At 40.5% G+C, this 10,577-nt stretch overlaps 1 pseudogene; it reads left to right on the top strand.

Moving 5' to 3' along the window:
• The first annotated feature begins 1,326 nt into the window (after positions 1-1,326).
• LOC140603257 (small nucleolar RNA SNORA70) lies at positions 1,327-1,449 on the top strand (annotated as a pseudogene).
• Positions 1,450-10,577: the final 9,128 nt, after the last annotated feature.

Raw genomic sequence — 10,577 nt, forward strand, 5'->3', positions numbered from 1 at the left:
CAGCCGGGTAAGCATCTGCTTTTTGGCTCAGCCTCCTGGGATCGAGCCCCCGCATCAGGCTCCCTGCTCATCGGAGAGTCTGCTTCTCCCTCCCTAGGCTCACACTCTGTCTCAAATAAATAAATAACATTTTTAAAAAACAAGTAGAAATTCAAGGAAGACCATTACGATCTAATCCTCTCTGCACATCCCCTCCCGTTGAACACTAAACACATAGGCAGCAGCTTCGTACGCCGACGATTCCGCGGTCCCTGTGCGGCTTAAAGAAGCTACTGAGTTGCATCATATTGTGTCTCAAGACTTCTTTCCCGACTGTTGCCCTCCCTGACCCCGCAACACTCCTAGGCTTGACTTTTTGAGGAACTGCCAAACTGTTCGACAGCAGTTGCAACATTTGCACAGTGGCACCCGCAGTGCACAGGGCTCCAGTTTCTCTCTACCGTTTCACCAATACTTGTGATTTTCCTTTCTAAAAAAAAAAAAAAAAAAAAAATGGCCATCCTAATGGGTGCAGAGTGACATTTTCTTTCTTTGTAAAATCTAAAAAATAGAATCTACCAGAATGAGTTGCTTTCAGACTTGAAGATTCTAGTTGACGTGATAGACCAGCATCCCCCTGCTTCTTGAAAGTTCACCTTATGCCGTTTCACTCTTAGGAAAGACCCACGTCGGTACCTGTCTGGCTAATGAAAGAAATGCAAAGAGGATTTCTGCTTTTACACAAGAGGCAAAAAGTGAAGACCGTGGTGAGGGTTTGTTTCGTGGATCGTGGGGTGAGTGGCCCCACCAGGCTTCTTCCCTGGGAGCCACGCTCAGCGTCCCCGCTTCCAGCTCCCACAGCTTTGAACTGCTCCTGCACATCTGTGCTTTATCTTGATTTTTTTTTCTTTGCATGCATCTGTTAGCAAGATGCGTCATAAAGCATCAGGGAAGCTTAAAAGAGGTGCTTTTGGGGGGGTCTGGGAATGCTAAAAAATGTTCTATATAAATTAATAGTGACTGCCTCTCTGCTTTACACCATTTTGACTTCTACCACCGTTGGCACCGTTGGCGGTGAAAGGAGTGACACCGGCCCTTCCCGGGGGGTGGGGGGACGTCTTTAGGGTGCTCCCCCGGCAGGGAGACCCACGGCCCCGGGGTGCACATGCACGTGCCTGACGGAGTGCCATCGGACTGCTCCTCGGAGGGCCTGGGCCATGACCCCTGGCCGTCGGGGCGCCAGTACCTCCAGGCCTACAGCCTCTCAGGCTGCAAGAAAGGAAGCTCGGAGTTTCTGAGTCTTGCCTTTCCATTTCTCTAACTTGTGTCTTTTCAAGATCAAAAGGTCTGCAGCCGATGGAGGCGACTGTGCTCTTTGACCCAGGGTGCCAGGGCCGCCGACAGTAGCCTCCCTGGCAGCGAATGCAGCCTGTTGATTGTATGGGTGCCCCCCCCACCTCGGGCACAGCCCCTCATGGTGCACTTTGAGGTCTGGCCTCCTGCTCTCTCCCATCGAGGCTGCACACAGGTGTGCAAGGTGCCTCTGGGAAGCCCCAGGGCACAGTAGCCAGGGCACACGTTGGCCAAGTCCTCACGTCCATCCACACCGAGCTGCGGAACAAGGAGCAGGTGACCGAGGCCCACACAGGGTTCAGGTTTCCTGGCCGCCAGCAGGTCCGCGTCTCCAAGAAGTGGGGCTTTACGAAGTTTAATGTGGACAAGTTTGAAGATATGGTGGCTGAAAAGCGGCTCATCGCAGTTGGCTGTGGGGTCAAATACATCCCTAATCGTGGCCCCTTGGACAAATGGAGGGCTCTGCACTCATGAGAACCTTGCGCCACCCGAACCCTATTCATGCCCACCAATAAATCCTGCTTCCTGTCAAAATAAAATAAAATAAAATAAAATAAAATAAAATAAAATAAAATAAAATAAAGATCAAAAGGTTTTAAAATGATGAGTCCAATGTATCATTTTTCTTCTTTTAGGGTTTTTGCTTTGACCTTGCCTAACCCAAGATTGCGAAGATCTTCTCCTATGATTTCTTCCAGAAATGTGGGCTTTTGTATTAATTCGATTTAATATTTGTTTATAGTGTCTATGGTTCACTTTTTTTCCATATGAAAGCCCAATTCCAATGTTTGTTGAAAAGACTACTCTTACTCAATTAATTGGCTTTGATGTCTTTTGATAGTCACTTGGCCACCTATGTGTGCATCTATTTCCAGGCTTTTTATTCTATCCCATTAATCTGTATCAGGTCTCTCCTTATTTTAATACCACACTCTCTTGATTACTGCTATATAAGTAGAACTGGTAATTAGGTAATTTGTGAAATAGGCTCTCTTCTCTCTTACATGAGTCTCCTACCTGAGCCCGTGGTCGTCCCTGCCCCTGGGCTCCACTGGGTTCAGTGACATCAGGATGTGTGAGGGAAGGGATGGTGGAGCGGATGTTCATTGGTTGACCCAACCTGGACCATAGTCCCGACTTTCCCAGCCAATCTCCCCCCTGTACAGGTGTGCATGTGACCGATTTCTGATTAGTGAGACATGATACTTCAGCGGCCACATCTGTCACACATCTCATATTTATCGTATGAGAAAATCTTGGCACGAAAGTGATGATAGGTCAGTACAAATTCATCAACATTATAGAAAAAGTTTAAAATTTTTGCTCACTCATAGTGGGTAGGTAGTGACATCTTCATCCCTGAAGACACATTTCATGACATTTTCCTCCTCTGGGATGTTCGTGATCCTAATGAATGCTCCAGCTACCCTTTATCTGTATGATTACCAGAAACCCTGACCCTCTCTGTTGTTCAAATAATAGATTCCAAGTGTATCGGACAAGGACCCTACATAATTATTATTATTCTACTACTACTGGTAGTGGAAAGGCTAGCAGTGTGTACCATACTGTTTATAAAAACCCCAGACATTTCTGCATGGCTATTGTTTCTTGAAGCATGTCTGTAACACAGATACCCAGTCCTAACCACTATCAGATAATAAAATGCTTTAAAACAGCATTTCAAAAATTAAGTCTAAGTTGCTCAAAGACATACGGCTGCACCCCAGTGATCGCAGGTGAGGGCAAACACTGAGGTAGAATTTTTCCTGCGCGAGAATTCAAATCCGCACTACTGCACCCTACAGTACTGTAATTTCCACATTAGTCAGTGCTCATTAGCATACGCTGCTGAACTGGGAATTAAGTATTAAACACAGACTTGATTACATTTTCTTAAAAGATCCCTAGACCAGACTCTGAGTGACTGACTGCATGAAGCAACACTACCCGTTAGACAACAGCAACAGCAAAAGGATAACTGGGGTCTTGTTTGGTGACTCGCCTGGGGTCAGATGGTCTTGGGGGTTTGCAGTGAGGACCAGGTCCTCAGGATGGTTCTTAGGTGTGGTGGTAGGAACTGCAGCCTTCCCAAGAAGGGCAGAAAGCCTGGAGAGCAGGGTCACCTGGGGGCTCAGCGGGTGAGCATCTGCCTTCGGCCCAGGGTGTGACCCCGAGGTCCCGGGATCGAGTCCCACGTCGGGCTCCCTGCGTGGAGCCTGCTTCTCCCTCGGCCTGTGTCTCTGCCTCTCTGTGTGTCTCTCATGAATAAATTAATAAAATCTTAAAAAAAAAAATAACATGGAGAACATGTTGGTGGATGAGAGTGCAAACACATCTCGCTTCTGCTACCCTCCTCCCTCCATAGATCCCTCCTACCTGCTTGTCTACCTGCCAACCCGTTCCCAGCAGATTCATCGTTCCCCTGTGGTAAGAGCAGAAGACACAGAAAGTCAGCTGGATTTGTGTAAATGTATTTTACATCTATATCTTTTAAATGTAAAGCCCTTTGTGAGTAAAATGTTTCAGACCAGGGAAATTAAACTATTGTTCACTAGTGCAGGTCTATGACTGGTTGTTGGGAACCTTATAAGTTTCTCAGTCTGTGTGAGTCAAGAGATTTAGGGTGTTTTTTGTTCCCCCGCAGCAAAGCTTCAGTTCTTAAGAGGTTTTCAATCTCTGAAGCTAGCACTTTGAAAGAGAAAAAAGAAAGAAGTAAATAATTGCTTCCCATGTATGGCTTCCATATTTTTTCCTCATAAGATTAAAACAAATTTTTTTACTTATTTTTTCTTTTCTTTTTTTTTTTTAATTTTTTAATTTATTTATGATAGTCACACAGAGAGAGAGAGAGGCAGAGACACAGGCAGAGGGAGAAGCAGGCTCCATGCACTGGGAGCCCGACATGGGATTTGATCCCGGGTCTCCAGGATCACGCCCTGGACCAAAGGCAGGCGCTAAACCGCTGCGCCACCCTGGATCCCTATTTTTTATTTTTTAGAGAGGAAGAGGGAGTATGTACAAGTGGGGAGAGGGGCAAAGGGAGAGGGAGAGAGGGAATCTTAAGCAGTCTCCAAGCCCAGCAGGGGGCCCGTTGTGGGGCTCGATCTCACGACCCTGAGATCATGGCCCGAGCAGACATCAAGAGTCGGATGCCTAACCGACTGAGCCACCCAGGCGCCCCTCTTATGGTTTAAAAAATAATAAGAGCTTTATTGAGATAAAATTCACAAACAATGAAGTTCAGCCTTTTAACGTGTATAATTCAGTGACATTAGGCATGTACACAGAACTGCAGAATTATCTCCACCACCTTATCTTAGAACATCCTAATCACCCTAAAAAGGTCATATTCATTAGTAGTCACTCCACCTTTCCCACTGCCCCCAGCCTCTGGGAACCACGACTCCACTTTCTGTACCTTCAGATTTGCCTATTATGGACACTTCTATATATGGAATCATACATTGTGTGGCTTTTTTCATTTAGCAAAATGTTTTTAAGATCTTCATCTATGTTGTAGCATGTATCAGTACTTCATGCCTTTTCATCACTGAATAATATTTCATCATGTGGCTATACCACCTTTTGTTTATTTACTTGTCCACTGGTGGACATTTGAGTTTTTCCCAGTTTTTGGCTATTATGAATAATGTTATGGGCATTTGTGTACACATTTTTGTGGGCCATATGCGTAACTAATCTTAGGCATACACCTGCAAGTTAAAAAAAATTGTAGTATAATTAGACTATTGCCTCAGAATATTCATGTAGATGAATTCATTTTACTCTCTAGGGTGGAATTCACATATGATCCAGTTCCATTTTTTAATTAATTAATTAATACACTTTATTGTATTTATTGTATTTTTAAAACTTCCAGTATAAATTAACATGGTGTTATATTAATTTCAGGTGTTATGATAAAGAGTTTCAACAATTCTATACATTACTCAGTGCTCATTATGTTGAGTCTTAATCCCCATCTCTTATTTTACCTATCCCACCCACTCACCTTCTCTGTGGTAACCACCAGTGTGTTTTCTACATTTAAGAGTCTGGTTTTTTTGTCCCTTTTCTTTGTTCATTTGTTTTGGTTCTTAAATTTCTAATAGGAGTAAAATCATATGGTATTTGACTTTCTCTGATTTATTTCACTTAGCATTATACTCTTTAGATCCATCCGTGTTGTTGCAAATGGCAAGATTTCATTCATTTTTTATGGCTGAGTACTTTCATTCTTTCAAAAGAACGGAATCTTGCCATTTGCAACAACATGGATGCATCTAGAGTGTACAATATGTGTATCATGTCTTCTTTATCCACTCGTCCACCAGTGGACACTGGGGCTGCTTCCATATCCTGGCTATTGCAAATAATGCTACTACAAACTTAGGAGTGCATGTATCTTTTCAAATTTTACTGTTTCCCTCTAAACCTACTTTGTTCAGGACTTTTATCACGAATGGATGTCATCCTTTGTCAAATCTTTTGCATCTATTGAAATGACTACATGATTTTTATTCTTTCTCTTGTTAATGTGATGTATCACGTTGATTTACATATATAGAACCATTTGCATCCCAGGAATAAATCTCACTTGATTGTGGTGAGTGATTTTTTAAATGTATTGTTGTTTGCTAATACTTTGTTAAGGATTTTTGTATCTAGGTTCATCAGAGATATTGGCCTGTCATTTTCTTTTTTGTGGTGTCTTTATCTGGTTTTGGTATCAGGGTAATGCTGGTCTGAATAGAATGAATTTGGAAGTTTTCCTTCTATATTTTGAAATAGTTTGAGAACAGGTAATAACCATTCTTTTTTTAAGACTTTATTATTTTTTTAAGGTTGTTTATTTATTTATTTATTTGAGAGAGAGAGAGAGAGAGAGAGAGCAAGAGTGGGGAGGAGGAGCAGGAGAGGGAGAACCAGACTCCCTGATGAGGAGGCAGCCTGATGTGGGGCTCCATCCCAGGACCCTGAGATCATGACCAGAGCCAAAGGCAGATATTTAACTGACTGAGCCACCCAGGTACCCCATTGTTAACTCTGCTTTAAATGTTTGGTGGAATTCACTTGTGGAGCCATCTAGTCCTGGGCTTTTGTTTGCTGGGAGTTTTTTCATTACTAATTCAATTTCATTGCTGATAATCATTCTGTCCAAATTTTCTATTTCTTCCTGATTCTGTTTTGGGAGGATGTTTCTAGGAACTTATCTATTTCTCCTATATAATTTTTCATCATACTCCTTTATAATCCTTTGTATTTCTATGGTTTCTCCTTTCATTTCTGAGTTTGTTTGGTAGTTCCATTTTATAAACCATAATATTTTATTTTATTTTGAGTTTATTTAACTCATTAATCTGTATACCCAAAGTGGGGCCTGAACTCATGACCTAAGATCAAGAGTTGGTGTTCTTCCAACTGAGCCAGCCAGGCACCCAAAACATAGTATTTTAAATTAATTGACCTTGAAGTTAGTACTTGAAGTAGCACAAAAAAATGGTGGGACTGTTAGGATACCTTATTTACAGTCAAATTATAAATGTCAAGGTAATCTTGTGTATCTTGAACAGAATGCAGAAGTATATTAAAAGACTGATAGTCCATGACCAAGTGGGATTTATTCCAGAAATGCAAATGTTTATAACTTTGAAAAATACTAATATAATTCACCATATTAATAAGTCAAGGAGAAAAACTGTATATCATTTTGATTGATGCCAAAAATGCATTTAATAAAATTTAATATCTATTTCCAATGCAAACATTCAGCAAAGTAGAATTAGATGAATATTTCCTTAACTCATTAATGTCTGAAGCAAAACAAAGGTGCCACTAATATATTAAAACAAGGAGTCCAATAAGAACTGAAATGGAAGCAGCAAAACTGTCATTTTTGGAGGTTATTTTAAACTACATGTACAAATGTAATAGTGGGCTTATATACAAAAAATGCCTAGTCATAAAATATAGTGGCAGACAACACATCAATTTCAATAGCCACAAAAATTTAAATAACATAAGAAAACTTTAACAAGAAGCATTATATGAAGAAAATGATCAAACCTTATTGAGATCTGTTTGACTCCAAGTACAATGGTGATCACTGTGCCAGATGAATATATATTAACCTATAGTTCAAAGTAGCATTTCAGATAGGTGGTAAGCAAATGCCATTCGGTGAGGGTTTGGGACAATAGGTTCAACAGCAACAAAAAAAGACCAAGATTTTACTCCTTACAGAGTAAATATCTTCTAGATGGATCACATATGTAAGTGTGATAGATGACTCAGAAGTACTAGAGGGAAAAAATGGATAAATATATTTCCCTTTGAGATAGAGCAGACTTTTAAAAACCATGTCACAAAAATTCAGAAACCAAAAAGGATAAGATTGATATCTTTGACTTTTTATACTTTTGTGTTGCAGACAACCAAGTGAAAAATGAACTCACAATTCACACTATAAAAAAGGGAGAGAGACAGGTGACAAATCAGGACAATGTTTCATAACATGATGCATAACAAAGTACTAAAAATAAAAATAAATATGTATACACATACGATGGGGAAACAAAAGAAAAGTGACTGAAGAATGTGAACAGGAAATTCATAAAAAGAAGGACTCAAAAAAAAAAAAAAAAAAGGAAGGAATCCAAATAAACAGTAAGCTTACAGGATGTTTAATCTTATCAGGAATTAAATACTAGCTAAGTAGAGTAACAATGAAATAGCAATTTTTGGTCCTCAACAAATATTGAAAAAGTTAATAACATTCAGAGTTGGATTTGGCTTCAGAAAATGCATACTTTCGTGTCCTATTGGTGGGAATGTAAATTGATACAATATTTCTAGAGGATAGTTTGGCAACATGCATAAAAGACCCAAAACCCCACATAAAGGAATTTATCCAAAAGAAATACATGAGTAAGTGAGAATAGCTGTAACCACAGGATATTCACATGGCTCTGTTGATAATGGTAGAAATTCAGAAGCAGCCTAGAGGAATTGTGTCACATGGATTCAGTACAACACACTGCAACCTGTAGGCTAAAAGGCCCACTGGCCACTACTTGGGTCCCTCCACACTCTCCCAGTGCTGTGTGCTCTGAGCCTAGTGCCCAACCACCATGTGCATCGGCCTCCTCGTGGTCGTCTTCTGCAAGTACTTGGGCGGGGAGGGCGACAAGAAGGCCCTGGGCAAGAAGGGCTGACAGAGCTGATCCAGAAAGAGCTCACCATTGGCCTAAAGCTGCAGGATGCTGAAATTGCAAAGCTGATGGACAATTTGGATCAGAATAGGGGCCAGGTCAGGTGGTGAACTTCCAGGAATATGTCACCTTCCTGGGGCCCTTGACTTCGATCTACAGTGATGCTCTCAAGGGCTGAAAAAATAAATCAGAAAGGTGGAGAGCCTCTGTAGGGCTTACTTAAGTCAAATCCAGGGATGGGTAACTTCAATAAGTGCCTTTTTTTGGTAAGAAAAAAAAGAATATACTGCATCCTTCAAAATAAGAAAGTAGTTCTTTATTGATGGATATGGAAAGATTTCAGAGACAAATGATTGACTCAAAAGAAGCATGTTTCAGAATAGTGTATATATAGTATGTGATTTCACTTATGTAAAATTGCATTAATCTACAAATGGGTAGATATGCATAGAGAAATGTCTGGAGGATGTTCACCACGCTATCAGATGTTTTCTCTGGTGGGTGATGCAATTTTAGGCGTATTTTTACTTTCTTCTTTGTACTTTTCTGTCATGTCAGAATTTTGTTCACAGTGAGCATATATCATATTCTAAAAACAGCAAGCTAGTTTTAAAAATTGACCCTATCCACGTGGGTGGCTCCGTTGATTGAGCTTCTGACTCTTGGTTTCTGCTCAGGTCATGAACTCATGGGTCGTGAGATCGAGCCCCAAAGAGGGCTCTGCACTCAGCTCAGAGGCTGCTTGAGATTTTCTCTGTCTCCCTCTGCCCCTCCTGCTCATGCTCTATCTCTCTCTAAATGAATAAATAAACAAAATCTTTAAAAATAAATAAATAAAATAGAAATTGACTATATCAGAAAAAATGAAAAAAAAAAATTGATCCCAAATACAGCTCCTTTCAGCACGACAATGCATGTGTTAGCAGGGTGGCACATATACGGGAGTAGTGATCATGTCAAGGACATTTCTTCTGAAAACACCCTCAGTCCTAAAGAAAAATGTAAAAAAAAGCTCAGTAACTAGAGGAGATATTGAGAAGTATCTAGTACATTAGAAATAAGATGGTTCCTATAGAGTTGGATAACTCCACACCCAACCATGCGGCTTCAAAGAGTTCACATTGTATCCAGGGATCCTTTTAAAACATTTTACCACAAAAATATTACACTTCTACTCAAAAGTGGCATTCATTATTCAGAAACTTAAATCTCTTGAATTTGCACACATTCCTACGGCGAAATAGGTAAAAATGATGTATCACAAGGCTAGGGAAAGCATCACCATAAAGCACTATTGACTTCCATGAAGGAAACATTGGTAGGTAGAGGCCAAAAAATAATATCAGGGTAAGGCTAAGTATATTGCACACCATTGCCAGAAACATATTTCTGGCAAAGAAACAAGATTGGTAATTGAACTCTCAAATATATTTCAAGAGGGTATTATGTTCCAGGAGAATGGAATGGATTTAGGAATGGATTTAGTCTTCCCTTCCCTGACCTAAAGCACTTCCAACACCAGCAATTATTAGGCAAGATCTCTATAATATTGAAAGCAACAAATATAGGCTTTATATAATTTTTTAAAGTTTTAATTTTAATTCTGGTATCGTTCACACACACCTGAAATGTTAGTTTCAGGTGTACAATATATTTGACAATTCCACACGAAACCTGGTGCTCGTCATAAGCGCACTCCTTCCCCCCACCACCTGTTTTACCACCTCCCCTCTGGTCTCATCAGTCCTATAGAATTAAGAGACTGTTTCTTGATTTGCCTCTCTTTTTTCCCCCTTTGCTCAATTGCTTCGTTTCTTAAATTCCACAGATGAGTAAAATCATATGGTATTCGTCTTTCTCTCATTGACTTATTTTATTCAGTCATCAGTCAATGGACACTTGGGCTGGTTCCATCATCTGGCTCTTATAGACAATGCCACTATAAACATAGGGGTGCATGTATCCCTTTGAATTAGTGTTTTTGTAGTCTTTGGGTAAATACCCAATAGTGCAATTGCTGGGTCATAGGAT

The sequence above is a fragment of the Canis lupus genome, chromosome 13 (assembly GCF_048164855.1).
Source record: "Canis lupus baileyi chromosome 13, mCanLup2.hap1, whole genome shotgun sequence".
Lineage (NCBI taxonomy): Eukaryota > Metazoa > Chordata > Mammalia > Carnivora > Canidae > Canis > Canis lupus.